Source organism: Topomyia yanbarensis, chromosome 3 (genome assembly GCF_030247195.1).
Source record: "Topomyia yanbarensis strain Yona2022 chromosome 3, ASM3024719v1, whole genome shotgun sequence".
NCBI lineage: Eukaryota > Metazoa > Arthropoda > Insecta > Diptera > Culicidae > Topomyia > Topomyia yanbarensis.
Genome location: NC_080672.1, coordinates 70914711 through 70932259, shown reverse-complemented (window position 1 = coordinate 70932259; position 17549 = coordinate 70914711). Strand labels below are relative to the sequence as shown.

At 35.6% G+C, this 17549-nt stretch overlaps 1 protein-coding gene across 4 annotated transcripts in view; it reads right to left on the bottom strand.

Annotated features, from left to right (window-relative positions):
- The window catches only part of LOC131693429 (SOX domain-containing protein dichaete), a 260576-nt gene extending 244754 nt beyond the window's left edge, over nucleotides 1–15822 (bottom strand). For all 4 annotated transcript variants that reach the window (XM_058981229.1, XM_058981230.1, XM_058981231.1 and 1 more), the window contains exon 1: nucleotides 15215–15822. The gene's annotated coding sequence lies outside the window, so the exon portion shown is untranslated. The remainder of the gene's footprint in view (nucleotides 1–15214) is intronic.
- Between the last annotated feature and the right edge of the window lie 1727 nt (nucleotides 15823–17549).

The following is a 17549-nucleotide window of genomic DNA, read 5'->3' as shown; positions in this document are numbered from 1 at the left end:
TTGAAACCATCGAATTGAAAATTTTGCAGCTTCTCAGTATTGGATCAACAAAAATTATGGTTTCTGCATCAATAAATAGATAAAAACTAATAACAGTAGGTACAAATACATGAAGGCTGCTATTCGAAAGTTCATTCGAACGACTAGAACCATGTTCTGTCAAAAAAAAAGCGTGCAGGCAATTTGATGTATCACGCTCTACTGTGAAGTATCGCAGAGTATATGGAAAAACTGGCCTGAAGAAACAAGAAAAGGTCCACGCTTTCCACCATAGAAGAAAATAAAATAGTGACATGGATAGCCCGAAAAGATTACCTAATAACCACGAAATATTAAATTCTGGAGTAATACTTTAGCAAGTTCGTCGTGCACAGGTTTGCAGAATGATTGCAACTTATTCACTAATATCCTTCTATTGAAAAGTAATATAATAAATATATTGATTTAGAAAAAAGGTGGTGCTAAACGTTCAAGAAGCTTTACTAAAATTTGATTATACGGAATACTAAAATAAATACTGTAAAATGAAGCATTGATTACTGTTTCGAATAACTCGAAATCGAAATCAACGAGCTGTAATTAATTTCATTTTTAAAATAAGATAATATAGTTCGAAATCTTGTATACATTGCATATATTCAGGCAATTTCATGTCCATTATTGTTACGCCCCAAAATAAAACAAAACTAAAGATACAAAGTACTTTTATCGAACTTTTTCAGGAAAATGGTAGAAATTAAATAGTTGGGGATTAAATCATGTAAATCATGGGCCCTGTCAGCTAAAATACTTGCGGTTTCTTCAAAACGCTTCAGATATAGCTATACATGAATGTAGAAGCAATTGTATGAACTGATCAAAATGATGCACGAAGTTGTGTCGTTTTTAATTTGTATTTGGTATCTTTAAATATTATTAAATAACAATATTCGTTGCCTTTAGACGCTGAACATGTTTAGAGCCGACTCGTTAATATTGCAAATGCTTTACTCCACGGTATTGTTGATGGATTGTCGTAATTCGACCACCAATCAATTCAGACAATTGTCAATTACAATTTTCGCAAACTTGTGTAAGACTTTCTATAATGCAGACCTCATCACTTTACTCATAAGCGTCATAAAATCACATTGCTTTATATAAAAGTCATGTTTGTCTTTGAAATCAGCATCAGATCAATTAAAAATTTAATTCATTAGTCAAAGGTTTCAAGTGCCATTGAAATATTTAATGAAAGGAAAGAATAACAAGATTTTGTTATTTTTCATATTTTATATTTTTCTTAAATTGCTGTGCTAAAATGACTCTTGATATTACCAGAAAACTGAAAAAACACAATTTTATGTATTAATTGTTGGATATGCGTATAATGGACCCGGGTCCATAATGCGCATATTCGACCCTGGGTCCATAATAGGAAAACGGGTCCATTATAGGGATATGGATTCCAGTTCGAAATATCGAATTTTACTAAAGGAATCAAGTTGAAATGCTTTAAATTTGCATTATATAGTTTGAAAGACTTGGTATCATCAATTGATAGAATATTACATTAAAAGTACAACTGGATTTATCCAAATTCTTTGAAATTGTTAGCACCGTCTACTGCGGGGTCCATTACTAGCACATTAACCCTATCTACCCGCATTTTTTTTTATTTCCTCGTTCTTTCCTTCTCTCTACACGCTTGATTCCAATTGCACATCGAAGGGTTACAGTAGAGCACGTTTGGATAAATTGAGATCTATTCAATCAATTCAGATCTAAGTTGTTTTTGTGAATTAGAAACAGAACTACAATAAGAATTGTTTTGATTCTTTTCTTTTTGCTTATCGCTAAGAGAATAAGCGGTACCATTTAATTCGTTAATATAAATCGATAACATATTTTCACGAATGATTGCCCATATATCTATTGTATCACACATCAAAGAAAGTAAATAACGGAAGAAAATTATTGTTTTTAGGGGATAGAACCAAACAAATGACAATTGGATATAGATCGTAAAATACAATATTTTATGAATTTACTTACACTGGTCGGTAGCAAATTGAATTAGAATGTTAACAGCTTAGAAATTAGCTCCACAAATACCCTAAGCTAAGAGTAAATAATTGATTTTAAACATGTGCAATGTTCCAATAAGAATAACATCACATAAAACTTCTGAATACAAAATGTTTTGAAATTTATTGTGAACACAACGGTGATCAATATATTTATTTCGATTTTTGGCATAAATCGTTCCAATTTGCATTGATGCATTATAGAAATATATCTATATTCTGTCTGCCGCAGTGCAAAAAAATTAAATATAACGCTCGTGAATATAAATGATCATTCTGTCAAAGTTTAATTTTCTGTTTGATCTTTGTTTAATTTTTATTTAAACCTCGCTGAAAAACGTGTATAATTTCAATTCGCAGACCTTCATTGATAATTGATCTTTATTCCAAACTTGTGAAAATTCACTTGAAACGAAAATAAATGTTCTCCCCCACGTCGATAGGTACCATGTTCAATTAGAATGACACTCACAGTTCATTTTAAATTCAAATTGATATATTTTAACCAATTTTTTAATCAAAGTATGAAATCTCGACAAACAAATAATTCCGGCTTAAAAGCCAACTGTCAAAATTCTCTTTGAAAGGGAATTCCGGACAAACCGTTACTCGCCAATCACAGATGTTGGCAGTAAACAAAAGAGAAAAATTTTCTCTTCCATTAACTGCTATGAACTGTGTTTATCCAGCAACGGTTTGTCCGGAATTTCCTTTTCAAAGAGAATTTTGACAGTTGGGTTTTAACCAGTAATCATATTTTTGTCGAGAAATAACTATCATGGCACCAATTACAACCGATGGTTTAGCCACCTCTAACTCGACGAGCGCCTATTCAAACTGAATAAAAACATGCATATGTATATCAACTTATTTTCTTTTGTGCATATTATGTCACTACAAAGTACTGCACATCATCGGCCAACTTTCAACTATCCAACACGTTAAAGTTCTATGTTCAGAAATATATCGGCAACAAGTTGACAAAATTGTTCTCAGGCCCTATGGAACGAGATATTTGAAGAAGAAAAGCTATTTTACTGCAAGAAAATATCGGAATGAATTTACTCATTTTCTTTAACTTGAATTTGTTGTTTTTTAACATTGACGTGTAACGCAGATCAGAACGCAGCCATATAAATGACAGCATCGTTTGATTAAAGCTTACCAAATATTTTAGGCCGGTTTAAAAGTTAGTCCGGTTTAAAAACAGTTAGTACGGCTTTGTGCTTACGGCTATTATAGCTCTAAGCTCAAAGGCGTACTAACTGTTTTTAAACCGTACTAACTTTTAAACCGGCCTAAAATATTTGGTAAGCTTTAACGAAACGATGCTGTCATTTATATGGCTGCGTTCTGATCTGCGATACACGACAATGTTAAAAAACACCAAATTCAAGTTAAAGAAAATGAGTATATTAGACAACATGGTGAATTATTTTTCATTCCGATAGTTTCTTACATTAAAACAGCATTTCTTCGTAATATGTTTCGTTACATAGCGAATGGGAACACTTTTGTCAACTTTGCCGATGATGAACAGCATTTTGTAGTGACATAATATGCAATGCATAAAAGGAAATAAATTAGTATACATATTAGGGTGTCCCACAATGACATCATGTTAAAAAAGTCATCGGGCTCACTTCTTAAATGAAAGGTTAGGGTATTGGGACCACTTTCTTCTTCGGAGTGAGTTTGCTAAAACGCTTCCTACTGGTGGCGACTTTTGATTTTTTGAAAAAATGGGCCGATTTTGGATAAAATTTCAAATTTATGCCTGTTGAAGTGGTCCTGAACTGTCTTAGATTTTTTTTCAGCATTTTTTATTTTTCTGGAGATCCAAACGGAGAAGTTTGGTTAGTTAGTTTGTACAAATTTGGAATTATAAGAGCGGCAGGGCCATTAAAACTTAGTAAAAAGTGAATTTTTTGTTGTTTTTCAGTATTTTTTCTTCAAAACTGGGTATCTACAAAATTTTAAAAGTACGGAAAACACTTTTTATAGTTGAGCCGAATTCAGGGGTGTAATTTTACGGAAGAAAGTGTATAGCTATGGCTAATGGGGTATGAGTTATTTAAGTTTTTGTTAGATAACCTTTGACATTTTTAGCAATTTATCAAAAATAATGCTGTTCCAAAAAGTAAATCAGTTCAAATGTGCTTTGACCACACATTTTTTTTCGAAAAATAGAAGAAAAATCATGAAAAATGACGTTTTCTGTACGTTTTTAGTATGTCAGGACGAGGTTTAATGAGCATCTAATGATTTTTTTTGTAACTTAAACTATAAAAATAATAACTTTGATAATGACGCCAAGTCTCTAATTATTTTTTGAAGAGTTAATCCTCCATAATTACTTCTAGGAGGCATCTTCAACAAAACGATTGTGTCAGAAGATGCGCTGTATTCTGTTGTAAAAATTTTCGAGGATATTTGCCCCAAATTTGACTATTTCGGAATTATGTGATCTAAACAGTAAATATCAGTTTTTCAACACTCACCTCACTCTTCCGCATTTTTCTCCACTTCAAAGTTCCTAACATGAAAATAAGACTTTATATACAAAATGTAAGTACGTTAATCAATTCAGCCTTCAAATATACGCCATAACTTGCCATTAACTCGACATATTTGTTTAATTTTAGTGATTTTCAAACCCGCTAGGTGGCTATTAGCATAGAAAATATTTTTAAAAAAAATCGTCATATGCTCATAAAAACCGATTCTGATGCACTAGAGACAAGCGAAAAACGCCATTTTTCATCATTTTCCTTCTATTTTCCGAAAAATAATATGCGGACTAAGCCCACCTAAGTTGTTTTATTTTGTAGAACAGTGTTATTTTTTATGAATATCATAAAATGTCAAAAGGTTATTTAACAAAAACGTAAATAACTTATACCCCATTGGCCATAGCTATACACTTTCTTCAGCAAAATTACGCCCCTGAATTCGGCTCAACTATATAAAGTGTTTTCTGTACTTTTAAAATTTTGTAGATACCCAGTTTTGAAGAAAAAATACTGAAAAACACAAAAAATTTCACTTTTTACTAAGATTTAATGGCCCTGCCGCTCTTATAATTGCAAATTTGTACAAACTAACTAACCAAACTTCTCCGTTTGGATCTCCAGAAAAATAAAAAATGCTGAAAAATAATCTAAGACAGTTCAGGACCACTTCAACAGGCATAAATTTGAAATTTTATCCAAAATCGGCCCATTTTTTCAAAAAATCAAAAGTCGCCACCAGTAGGAAGCGTTTTAGCAAACTCACTCCGAAGAAGAAAGTGGTCCCAATACCCTAACCTTTCATTTAAGAAGTGAGCCCGATGACTTTTTTAACATGATGTCATTTTGGGACACCCTAATACATATGCATATTTTCATGTAGTTTGAATACGCGCTCGCTGAGTTTGGGGTGGTTGCATCATCGGTTGTGACTAGTGCCATGATAGTTTCTTTAAACTTTGATAAAAAATTAGTTGAAACATTCCAATTTGAATTCAAAATGAACTGTGAATGTCATTCTAATTGAACATGATGCCGCGACGTGCGGGGGGAGAATATTAATATTCATTACAAGGGAATTTCCACAAGTTTGAAATAAATGTCAATTATAAATATAGGTTAAATAATACTCTGCGAATTAAAATTGTACATGATTTTTCAGCGAGCCTTAAATAAAAATAAAATAAACGATTTTATCTACTAACAAAATTTCTACCATTTTATGAATAACAGAGTAAGTACATTCAAACTGAAGTGAGAATTTTAAGTATCCTAGCAATATATTTTTGTAAGCACCATGTAATTATTTTGGCCATTTATACACAATTCCCATTTAAATAATAACTTGTAATCATTACAACAATTGACAGAATCTTATACCTGTTAAATTATTTATACAGTTAATCAATATTTTAATCTGACCGGTTCGTATTCAAAACTTATGTCGTATTATTTTCGGATTTGTATATTTTGGATAAGTATATATGTACCGGTGCTTCGGAACTATTGAAGCATATGCCAAAAATCGAATCAAATATTTTGATCACCGTTACGCACGCAATCAATTTCAAAATATTTTGTATTTAAATGTTTTATGTGAGTTTATTCAATGCGTATATTTTAAATCTGTTATTTAATCTTTGCTTAGGGTATTTATGGAGTTAATTTGTAAGCAGTTAAAGATTCAATTTGTAAACTGGGAGTGTAAATAAGAAAATTTATAAAATACTGCATTTAACGATCTGTATTCGATTGTCATTTATTTGGATCTATCCATGGAAAAAACTAATTTTCTTTCGTTATTCACTTTCTTTGATGTGAGATACGACAGATAGATAGGCAATTCTAATTTGAAAAAACAACTTTGATCTGAACATGCGATAATCGATTCGGTTTATCCAAATGTGCTCTCTTGAAACCCTTCGTTGAGCAATCGGAATCAAGCGTGTGGAGAGAAGGAAAGAACGAGGAAATCGAAAGTGCGGGTAGATGAAGTTCGATGGTGATTGTCTTTCCTACCTGATAAAACTGGCTTATTCATTGTCATCTCTATTGCGAGCAAAGAGAGCCATATATATCCAGAAGAAAGCCGAAGAGAGGACTGTAAATAAAGCAGGCCCGTGCGCAGAAAATTCTCAAGGGGGGAGGGGGATTGATTTTTTAACGTTTATTTTAAAAGAAACGTACAGAAACCCTCAAACTTTGAAGATTTTTTCAGAGGCCTGGACCTAGTCTTGTGAACCGGACAACTCTGCTCAACAAATAGGGTAAATGTTTGTTATCGAGAAGGAGTCATCAAAAGACACCGCTGCATAGTGGTCGGAAACCCCAAAAACGTGAACTTAATTCACTAGAGGCCAAACCATCGAATATATTTACAAGGTATCTTTGGACGAATTCGTCATAAGAATATTCCCCACAACCTGATAAAAATTAAAATTAGGCATGGCTTACTACGATCAAATTTAAAAAATAACTTTTTATGCTAACGAGGTGAAAAGTTGGTGTCTTCGACAAAGTTTTAGAAATGCTAGTAATAAAGAATTTTATTGAACTAGTTGAACTTGTAGGATTTAATGTTATCGATTTGTAAAGCGTTTTCAATGGCAAAACCCTTAAATTTAGTTTTTTTAATATAACTTTTTCCACTGTGACCTTTCGTGCAAACCATGCTCCAGACAAATATGGAGGCATTAAAACCACATAATATTGTTGAAGACTGTTAGTAAAAATACCCAAATAAAAACATTACAAAATGAACTTAAAACCTTCTTACCTTTATTATGCGTAGTCTGGACATTGAAAATAGTGCCTGCTCGTCTCTCTTGGTTTGCACCTTTCTCTGTTATACGCAGTTGAAGTTGGTGTAAAAAAGTTTAAAATTCTTCAATAACTCTAAAACGAATGAGTATTTTTACAAGAGGTGTGCGCCGCACCGCCGATTTCAGGTGAAATTTTTATATGCAGTGTTCAGTAACACTTTTACATGCAGTCTTCAACAATAATTTAATTTTTACTTGCAGTCTTCAACAATATTATGTGGTTTTAATACCGCAACATTTGTCTGGAACATCGTTTGCACGAAAAGTCACAGCGACAAAAGCTATATTCAAAGCTAAATTTAAGGAAAACGCTTAGAAAACGCTTTATAAGTCGATAACATTAAGTCTTACAAGCTCAAGTTGTTCAACAAATTTCTTCATTATGAGCATTCCTAAAACTTTGTCGAAGACACCAACTTTCTACCTCGTCAGTATAAAAAAATATTTTTTTCTAGTTCAATCATAGTAAACCATGCCTCAATTTAATTTTTATCAGGTTGTGGGGAATATTCTTACGAACAATTCCTCCAATGATACCCTATGAATATATTCAATAATTTGGCCTCTAGTGACGTTTTTGGCATTTCCGACCACTGTGCGTTGCCTACTGGCTCGTGGTGGATTCGAATTGGTTTGTAGTAGTTGTTAAGCCATCCGAATAAACTTAAACCTCTTGTATCTCGTAATCCTCGTCCATCCGGGGCAACCGTTAAGTACTGCTTTAGTAAGGATTGTGTTCTTGCTTATTGTGTTTTGTGTTAATCGTCATGTTTTTATCATTAGCTACATTTCTTTTCTTGCTGTCAAACCTTCGCGATATATCTCACCTGCCCAGGTCTGCTGCGAATATCGTACCCTGTTGGTACATGAACCGATCCGGGGGTGTCGACCATAAGGATTTACATCTGTTTACAACCACCTTCGCCGGGTTTCTTATCCTTCTTGGTGCTAGTTTTCCTATTTATCTGCTAGCTGGTGCTGAGAACTTCTTGGCGGCAGTATTTCACCCTATACCGATGCCCATTTTTGCGATCCATTCCGCTGCCACTCTAACGGAATATTCAACGGCGGTTAAATTTATCTAGACAACGTTATCCTGATTTTCTCCAACTTCGTGTTTTTCCTACATAACTGCCGTTGCTAGCCCGCTGACCGACATCTGCTGTCTACGCACTACTTTTGCCAATATCGAAGCTTGTCGAAACGTTAACCGATCCTTCAGAGAAGCCGTCCAACTTAACATACATCCCTTTCCAACCACCCTCGCAAAGTTTCGTCCTTGGTTTCTTCATTGACTTGTTTCTAGAGTGACCGAACTCAAATGACATTTTATGTGTCCAAACGGTTTGCAGTATATTTTTTTCCTGAACAGGAAGATAATAAATTTTTAAAAGCAATTCAAAACGCTCATGGAGGGGGGTTTGAACCCCCAAGCCCCTCCCCCCTGCGCACGGGCCTAAAGAAATGTGCGCAAGAGGAGCATGACATTTTTTTACATATATCATGAGCGTTTTTTCAAAAAGACATATCTGCAATGAGTTACTCTCTTTGTTTACTTTCTCTTCTGTTAATAATTCGGTCACGTTAACATTTATTCCTCAACTCTTTGCATAATATTCTAGTTAAAACCTCCCTTTTTCGATCTGTACTGTAAAATAAATGAAAAGTGTTATAGCGACGAAATCGAAAGAGAAAGTAAACAAAGAGAGTAACTCATTGCATATATGAAGACTTTTTTGTCAATAGGTCCAATCTGCAAATGAGAGCCCTCTTTTTTCGCTTTCTCTTTCACTTATTACTGCAAAACAATAAAGCTTTTTAAACATTTATCGGTACGTTTCGAAAGACCAAGGTTTTTACTAGCTTATTACGCAAATAGTTGAAGTGAAATCAGTAAGGTGATCGAGTAATTCGCGGAAGAGAAAGTAAACAAAGAAAGGCTCTCTTTTGTAGATTGGACCTATTGAAAAAAGTCTTCATATGTATTTTTGAAAAAAAAAACGCTCAAGATATTTGTCTTCTTCTGGTAACATGATGCTGCCATTTGCATTACTGCGTTCTGATCGGCAATACACGGTTGCTCTCACTTGAGTACTATGGCTCTAAGTTTCATAACTTTCCCTACCCAGTAATCTCTAGCTAATTGAATGTCGTTAAAACGTAAAAAATACACGGTAATGTTAAAAAACCGTTCAATGAAGTTAATTGAAAGTTCACTTTTTATGCCATTTAATAGTCTGATGTACTTATCATTAGAATTCTTTAGGATTCATAATTGGCTGAAACGTTATTTTGCTGTTTTGCTAACAATGGTGCATACAATTGAAAATGTTATGGGGTGTATTGTTCGGTAATGAGTTTTTGTGAAAACATATATAATTCTAAATGTACACTTAGTCGCTAGCCTGAGAGAGTTTCTCCAAAATTATATTTAGTAGTTAGACAGTTCAGTTTGTTTCAAATTAAATCAAATGCCTATAGAAAAATGGTGTAAACCTACCTCTTTTAAAATGTTTGTATAAATTGCTGTTTTGCATCACATAAAAAATGCCGAATACAATTATTTATATTCTTCAGGTAATTATGTGATCCTTGGAATAGAGAAGTGACATTTTGGCCCGGTGAAGCTTATTATACTATCCTACCCAACTACTCTACCAAATATGCATATAGAATTAGACAGACCTATTTTGCTGAAAATGTAGTAATTCAAATTATCAGCACAATCAAGCCTTAATTACCAAAAGTTCAGAAACTGAGCTGAGAATTTGACAATTTCAGTAGTTGATTTTCAGCGAAGTAAACCTGTCAAACGCGTTGAATCCAAATTGCTGAGCTTTCAACATTTTGGCTTGTTCAAACGTTCAGTTCAACAAATTTTGACTGATGTCATGCAAAAATTGAGAAAGCGTCAAATCCCGTTTGCAAAATAACTCTTTCATTATGGTTTACTTCTTACAGTCTGCGATCTGTCTGATAATGAATTGACAATTATAACTTTAAACATTTAACCTGACACTGGATGTTGATAGTGAATCTTCAGAAGGCACCTCGACAAAATGCGGTATAAACCATAACTCAAAATTTCCTGGACCAATCGTTCTAAAATTTTACACAGTTCTTCTACACATCATTGCCTAGGCAACTATCAGAGCTTTTTGCAAAATGCTTAGTATTGGCATTTTTTCAATAACACATGTTATCGCTTTTGGCAAAAATCGGACTTTGGATTCAAAGTGCCACGAAAAATTCGAAAATCGACCAAAAAATAAAAGCTCGTGTAGTCACTTGTGGAATGACATGTAAAACAACTGTGCAAATGTCACAACGATTGGTCCAGTACATTTTGAGTTATGATGTACACCGCAAAACAATTTTTCGACGTGGCGCCTGACAGGGATGTAATGCGCCTTAGATCAAATAAAGAGAAGAATAAAAAAACGCTCTTTGCACTTTTCATGCGAACCACCGCTCTTCTCTTTCAAAATAAACCTTTTAACTCCGATGTGTGTTGCTCCCTTACGTGCATTCTACTTCTTGGCTGCGCATCTCAAAGAGTAGAAATAAAGAGGCTCTTTAGTGTGGATGTTGGTCCCACGCGCACAGAAGCAGAGAAGGCAACCTAAAAACATTTCTAGAGAAAATTTTCAATAGGACGTAAGTAACAATGAGAGATTCTCTTTGGGGGCTTTCTCTTCTGTTTTTTTATTTCGATTATAGAGGTTTTAACCTTAAGGTCATTCGTCTCTTAGGGTTAGATAAATCTCTTATGAAAAATTTCCAATCCTATGTGCGAAGTCGGGACTCAAACCCAGGTGCGCTACGTACAAGGCAATCGATTTACCAACTTCTCTTCTGTTCATTACTCGGCCATTTCAACATTTGCTACTCTACTCTTTGCATAATATTCTAGTAAAAACCGTCGGCTTTCGATATGTACTGGAAAATTAGTGCAAAGTGTTGTAATGACGTCGTAATAAACGAAAGAGAAAGTAAACAAAGAGAGGCTCTCAATGTTACTTACGTCCTATTGGAAATTTTCTCTAGATTTTAAAAACATTCTTCCGGACAAACTTTATCTGAATTGCAGTTTGATTCGCCTTCCTACCTGCTTGCCAGTGAGGGGAGGCACAAAAAAGTGACTCTTCAAGGTGACTCTTTGAACGAAATTGTGCAGTTCTTGGTGCACAGATCTTTCTCTTTTTCGTTTTCAAGTTTCTCTTTGTGCGGTCGTTCTGCACATCGTAGTGTTTTTATGCTGCTCTTTTTTCATCGGTGAATTTCGCTCTTTGTGGCACTTTGTGTGTGCAAATAACATGCCTGATAAACAATCCTTGCATCGAAAAAAAATTAAGAAACCATGCTTTTTAGCCGATAACATCTTACACAGCCCCCTTAAGTTCCGACACGATTTCGGACATTCTTCCGTATTCAACTTTTTGCGTCATTTTGACAAGTCATTTGTCCAGTTTCAACTTACACAATTCTTCCATACCCTGTGCATATCTGTTCTATCATTAAGAATTAAGCGACAATTTGCTCAACAGTGGAAATGCAAATCGGTAAAGGTTAAAGGTTTCTTAGGTTGTATGGCATGGCTTCATTTACAATATTTTATTTAATTTTGGTTTTGAACTCTTTCGAAGGTAGTAAAAATATAAATAAATTTCCACTTGCTAATTGTGTTCTTTGTGCAAAGATATAACCGGATAAAGGGTAGTAATTGTAATTACTTATTCTTTTCTTTTGATTCCTCTTGTTAAAATAACTAAAAAATTATGGGCAAATTAAAGAGTTTCAATTATTTTGATAACCATAAGTAAACTAACAAACGAAAACAATTTCATGCAGCTTTGTATCCAATTATAAGAATTCATTCGACGGTTTGTTTCAAAATGATTCGACTTTTGCTAACCTGTAATATAACTCTTCGATGTGGCATTTTGAAATGAGCGTGTAGCACCTTCTAGATAGGACGATAAAGAATATAAAAAGGGAGTGGGCGTAGCGTAGTTGGTAAATCGATTGCCTTGCATGCAGAGCATCTGGGTTCGAGTCCCGACCCCGCACACAGGGTTGGAAGTTTTTCATAAGAGATTTTTCTAACCCGAAGAGGCGAATGACCTTATGGTTAAAACCTCTATAATCGAAGTAAAAAAAAATATAAAAAAAATGGCAATTACACCTGTTTTTCGTACGGACCCTCCAAAAATTTCAAAGTTTATATGGAAATTAGTATGAAAAATCGGTTAAAATTGAAAATAAATTCTTAAAAAATCACCTTATCAATCAATTCATGAGAACACTATATATTTCGAAAGGTATTCTTCAACTGAACACATTCGTGGAACATTGTAAGTTTGTGAAAATTTGCTGAGAGAAGTTATTAATTAAATAAACAGCATGACATCAAAACAAGTGAATTTTATTATTAATCATAGCAACCCTGTTTGAATAACAGCATCTGCCATACGGGAGCGGTTGGTGGTAAGCCTAGTTTACAGTTGTATAGCAATGGAGCTATTAAAACAGGGTTGCTATGATTAATAATAAAATCCACTTGTTTTGATGTCATGCTGCTTCTTTAGTTAATAACTTTTCTCAGCGAATTTTTACAAACTTAAAATGTTCCACGAATGTGTTCAGTTGAAGAATACCTTTAGAAATATACAGTGTTCTCATGAATTGATTGATGAGGTGATTTTTTAAGAATTTATTTTCAATCTTAACCGATTTTCCATACTAATTTTCATATAAAATTTGAAATTTTTGGACACAAACGATCGGTACCAAAATTTGCACAATTTGTATGCAAGAGGAACGTGTCGGCCTTTACACTGTTTTCGTTTGGCTTCAGGATGCAGCCATTTCTGCAATGACAGGTACTAACGTCTTAAACCGGACTAAAGTCAGGCTTAAAACGAAAGATAATACCGTGTGACGGTACCAGCTAGCTTCAAGCTTACCGCTATGCAAGTAACATTAACATTTTCATATTCAACTAATTATTATCTCAAAAACGACGCCGGTAGTTAAGTGGTCCAGGGTTTTGGTGGAAGAGTCACCGCTCTGGCGTCGGTGATAAACACTCAGTTCAGAATGAGACCAAAGGAAAAAAATATTAAATAATAACAATAATTAGCCATTTAACTATCGAAAGTATTCATCATTCATAATTCATAATAAGTCTGCAATATTATACAAAATGTAAGCCCAAACATAAACAAATAAAAATTTAAGTTAAAAAAAATTCATTTCAATCCTCGACTACCTATGGGATACGTTTCATTTTAGCCAGCATATTCTGATTCCTCATTCCGACGGCCCAAAATATTTTTGATAAAGCGAAGTGTCGTACAAAAATATCATAATTCGTTCTGTACGAGACTACGACGGCATAGTGGAAAATGCCTAATCTGGCCGCGAAAGTATCATCAAAGAATCTAGGAGTCATTTTTAGAGGTTTTCATGTAGATTTGTCCATTCAAAATTCCTGATGTGATGAAAAAATGAAAATTTACCACATGCGCGGATCGCTTGCCAAACAAGAATTGTGTTCCGAATTTTGACATCTTCTTCCATTTTCTGTACAGCTAAGAATGGAAACCAGTGTAAATGTGTGTCTCAAAAGTTTAAAGTGCGGTTGTAACGTGCTGTAACAGTGCCTGAATGATTCGAAAGCGTCGTTCCGAGAAAAAAGAACGCTTTGCTGTGCGTGATTCGTGTCCCGTCTGTTTAGTTCAAAACGCTGTATCTCTTACAATATTCTGAAAAAAACGCTCAAATTTTGCACAGATGTTCTCTGTAGGTTGACTAATCGATTTAAGAAACTGAAAAAGCAGTAAAATTGTTTGCGCTGGTATGAAACTGAATAATACATCGTTTTGTAAAATGCCTATTAAACACAATATGGCAGAAAGTGGCAGCAATTTTACTCTTGATTCACTTCCTGGGACACTGATTTATCAAATGATATTGAAATTTGAGGTAAGAAATGGTGACAACACAAATAAATATCATTTTGTAATATCAAAATATTTGGGAAATATTGTACAATATATTCAGCTCGATTATAACTGTCATATACATGAAAGTAAATATCTTGACATTTTGACGAGAATTCATCACTTCAATTTTATTCCAATTCATGCTGGTTGTAAATGAAATAAATAAAACACAGTGTTAATAAAATCAACACGAAATAATGGCAGGTGTTTCAACAAATCTTTTAATGAAAAAAGTGTTTCTCATTACATTAAGTTATTATACGATAACTTTTAATAGGTTTTCAACGAAGAATCTAATACATGACGCGACGTTGTGCCACACATTTAATTAGACCGAACTCTCTTCATATTAATACCACTAAAACCACACTTATCAATCGTCTCGCAGTTATTTTGACAATCTGTTTACTCCATAAAAAAGCCTACCCCGAAATTATGAATAAACATTCGAATTATAAACCCCTTCCCTGGGCGGTGGTAAGATGGTAAGCGATTCTCAAGGAAGCAATCGTTCACCGACCAGAAGCTCCGACAGTTTACTTCTTCATCATTATTCTTAGATACGACTGTCATTGGAAGGAAAGGAAGCACCCCGAACGGCTGGGATCACAAAAAATATGCAAATTAGCCTTTCTATATGTATACACAAATGCAATCAAACCAGTCAGTCGGCGGCAGAAGACGACGACAACAACAGCAACAGCTACAGCCAGTCGCGTCGCGTCGGCATGGCTATTGGGCATCCATCATGAGCCGAAACCCACCGATTTACACACATGTTTGACGATAGAGTTTTAAGAATTGCCTACATTTTCGTTGTTGCCTTTGTGCTAGAGATGTCGCTGCTCCGATCCGATTTGACAGCTTGCGGACAAGGGGGTGCCACCTACTCTGTGTGATATTGATTAGCAAATTATATCTTGCGGTGTCGTTTCTACACAAATCAGTAATATTTTTTGCTTCCCTTTTCAAAGGACACACCACTGCACTTTTTAGGTTAGGGGAATAGCACTCGTACCGTTGTGACCGGTACAATGGGCTTGTCACAAAACTTTTATTCTACTTCTTCTTCCTTTCCGGTTTCACACTGCACGCGACACAAATTCTGAGCGTCGGTCGGACAATTTTTCTGCACTTGACGCGTTTACCTCGCGGAAAAATGCAAAAGGGGTTGGTTTCTGTGTTTGACCTACGGTACCGCAGAAAAATCTCCAACGCTTGTCAAAACTGTCACAATGGCGATTGCACTTGACGCGACATTCTACTACTTCACACCCGGCGGCCAATGAATCGGAATGCTAATTGATTTATTCATTATATTTAACCGCACAGCTGCAAAATTCCCTTGTGCCACTATATGTTTGTATAATTGATAATAAAACATCCAAACTTGCAAAAACCTTCGACGTTACTGACATTTAACGATACTTGTTTACAACAACAACAACCACTACAGTGAACCCCGTGGTCGAATGGTCTTCCGATGGTGGCGGTGGTGGTGGGCAGTATCGATGGGATCGCGGGGGGAATCCATCCGAACCGACAAATAGAGAGAGAAAAACCTGTTTTAGGCATCCGTACACAGGTTGAGTCGAGAGAAGCCAAGGAAATCGCGTGCGCGCTCGCGCTCCCCGGAGGACATACCCTCCGCTACATCCCCAGCAGGTCGATCAAGAGCCACATAACAGGGGAGAACTCGAGCATGCGTGGCCGCCCATTTGCAGCGGTATGTGTAGTGTCTTTCCATGCTCACGTTACCAAGCTCTAAGAAGGCGTTGGCTTTCGGATCCACATGGCGGCCCTTGCTTGGGATGAAAAGAGACAACTCTAGCGAACGTATAAGTTGATTATTTAGAGTTTGTCTACTGTTGCGGGAGTGAGACACGTGTTCCTGATAACTGAACAAGTGCCAGCCGGAGGTGCATATGTTTGTGTGAGCTAGCCTTTAGCCAGCAACAGGAGGGGAAAATCGAATGGGAAAATGTAGTGAAGAAAACGTGGCAACATGGTGCCGTCGTCGGAACAAAAGGGTGGTATCATATGTTTTCCTTTGTTCGGAGTTTCTTTCCAAGATGTTCCATCTCTCTCACCCGTGCCGTGGTCTGGCTGCTCGTTTGCCAAGGGAAGACTCCTACCGACGACGACGACGGCGGCGGCGACCTGGGTTCAGCCCGCAGGCACACTTTGGCTGGCTGTGTCAGTGTAACAAACGATGAATTCTAATTGGATAAAAGGGAATAGCTACATTTTAGCCCGGTTATGCGAGTCCCGCATTGTGTGCGTGTTGTGAAAGGTATTCTCTCTTTTCTTGTGCTTTCTTTTGATTCTCCTTTTTGTGTCCGCTCTATGGAACGGTGTTCTTTCAGTGCTGAGAGAAACATTTCAGCTCTTTTCTTCGGCTATTCGCCTTTTGGCCTTTTATCACTCGGAAATACTCCTCTTTCTTTAGCAACGAACTCGGCACAGTGCCGCACAGCTATGGGCGCTTTTGTGCGAAACTCCGTAAAAGGATATTCTACTGGGCTCTTCTCTTTGCAGTAGTGCTGTTTTGTGACGATGATGTAGGAAACTATGTACCTAGTTTGGATTGGTTGGGAACGGGGAGGGGGGCGTTTGTTCAGTTCCATGGAGCACACAGCTCCTCTGTCGGATCATTGTGCAGGGATATTCCGCTTTTTTGGCAATGAATTGAAGCAATACCTACCTATTGAGAACTACCGCTCTCGGGCGTTGTCAGGAAGAATTCACTTAATATCGAATCGAATGCAAATAAACGAGGTTCAATGATTGAAAGTGTGACAAAAGGTTCTTCTTTGTACGGAACTCATTTTCGTATAAAAAAATAGCTTTGTTCATCACACAGTTTGGGCAAGAATTTTATGAAGGAAAACAATTTTGAATGAATTCTCTGCATTTGTTTGAATTAGTAAAATAAAAATTTCATTGGCAATCATAGGATTTTAAGTCTTTTTCAGTTCTCTGTTTGACGCTACATTTTTTTAATTCGACACAGCAGTAACTTAACGGAGCGCTGGATCTTTGATGTTTTTACAATATGCAGTAAAATAAATGAAATAAATATTATTAATAACCCTTGGTATCTGCACACAAATTTGTATTGCGCGCGGAGACCTTTTTTCGGGG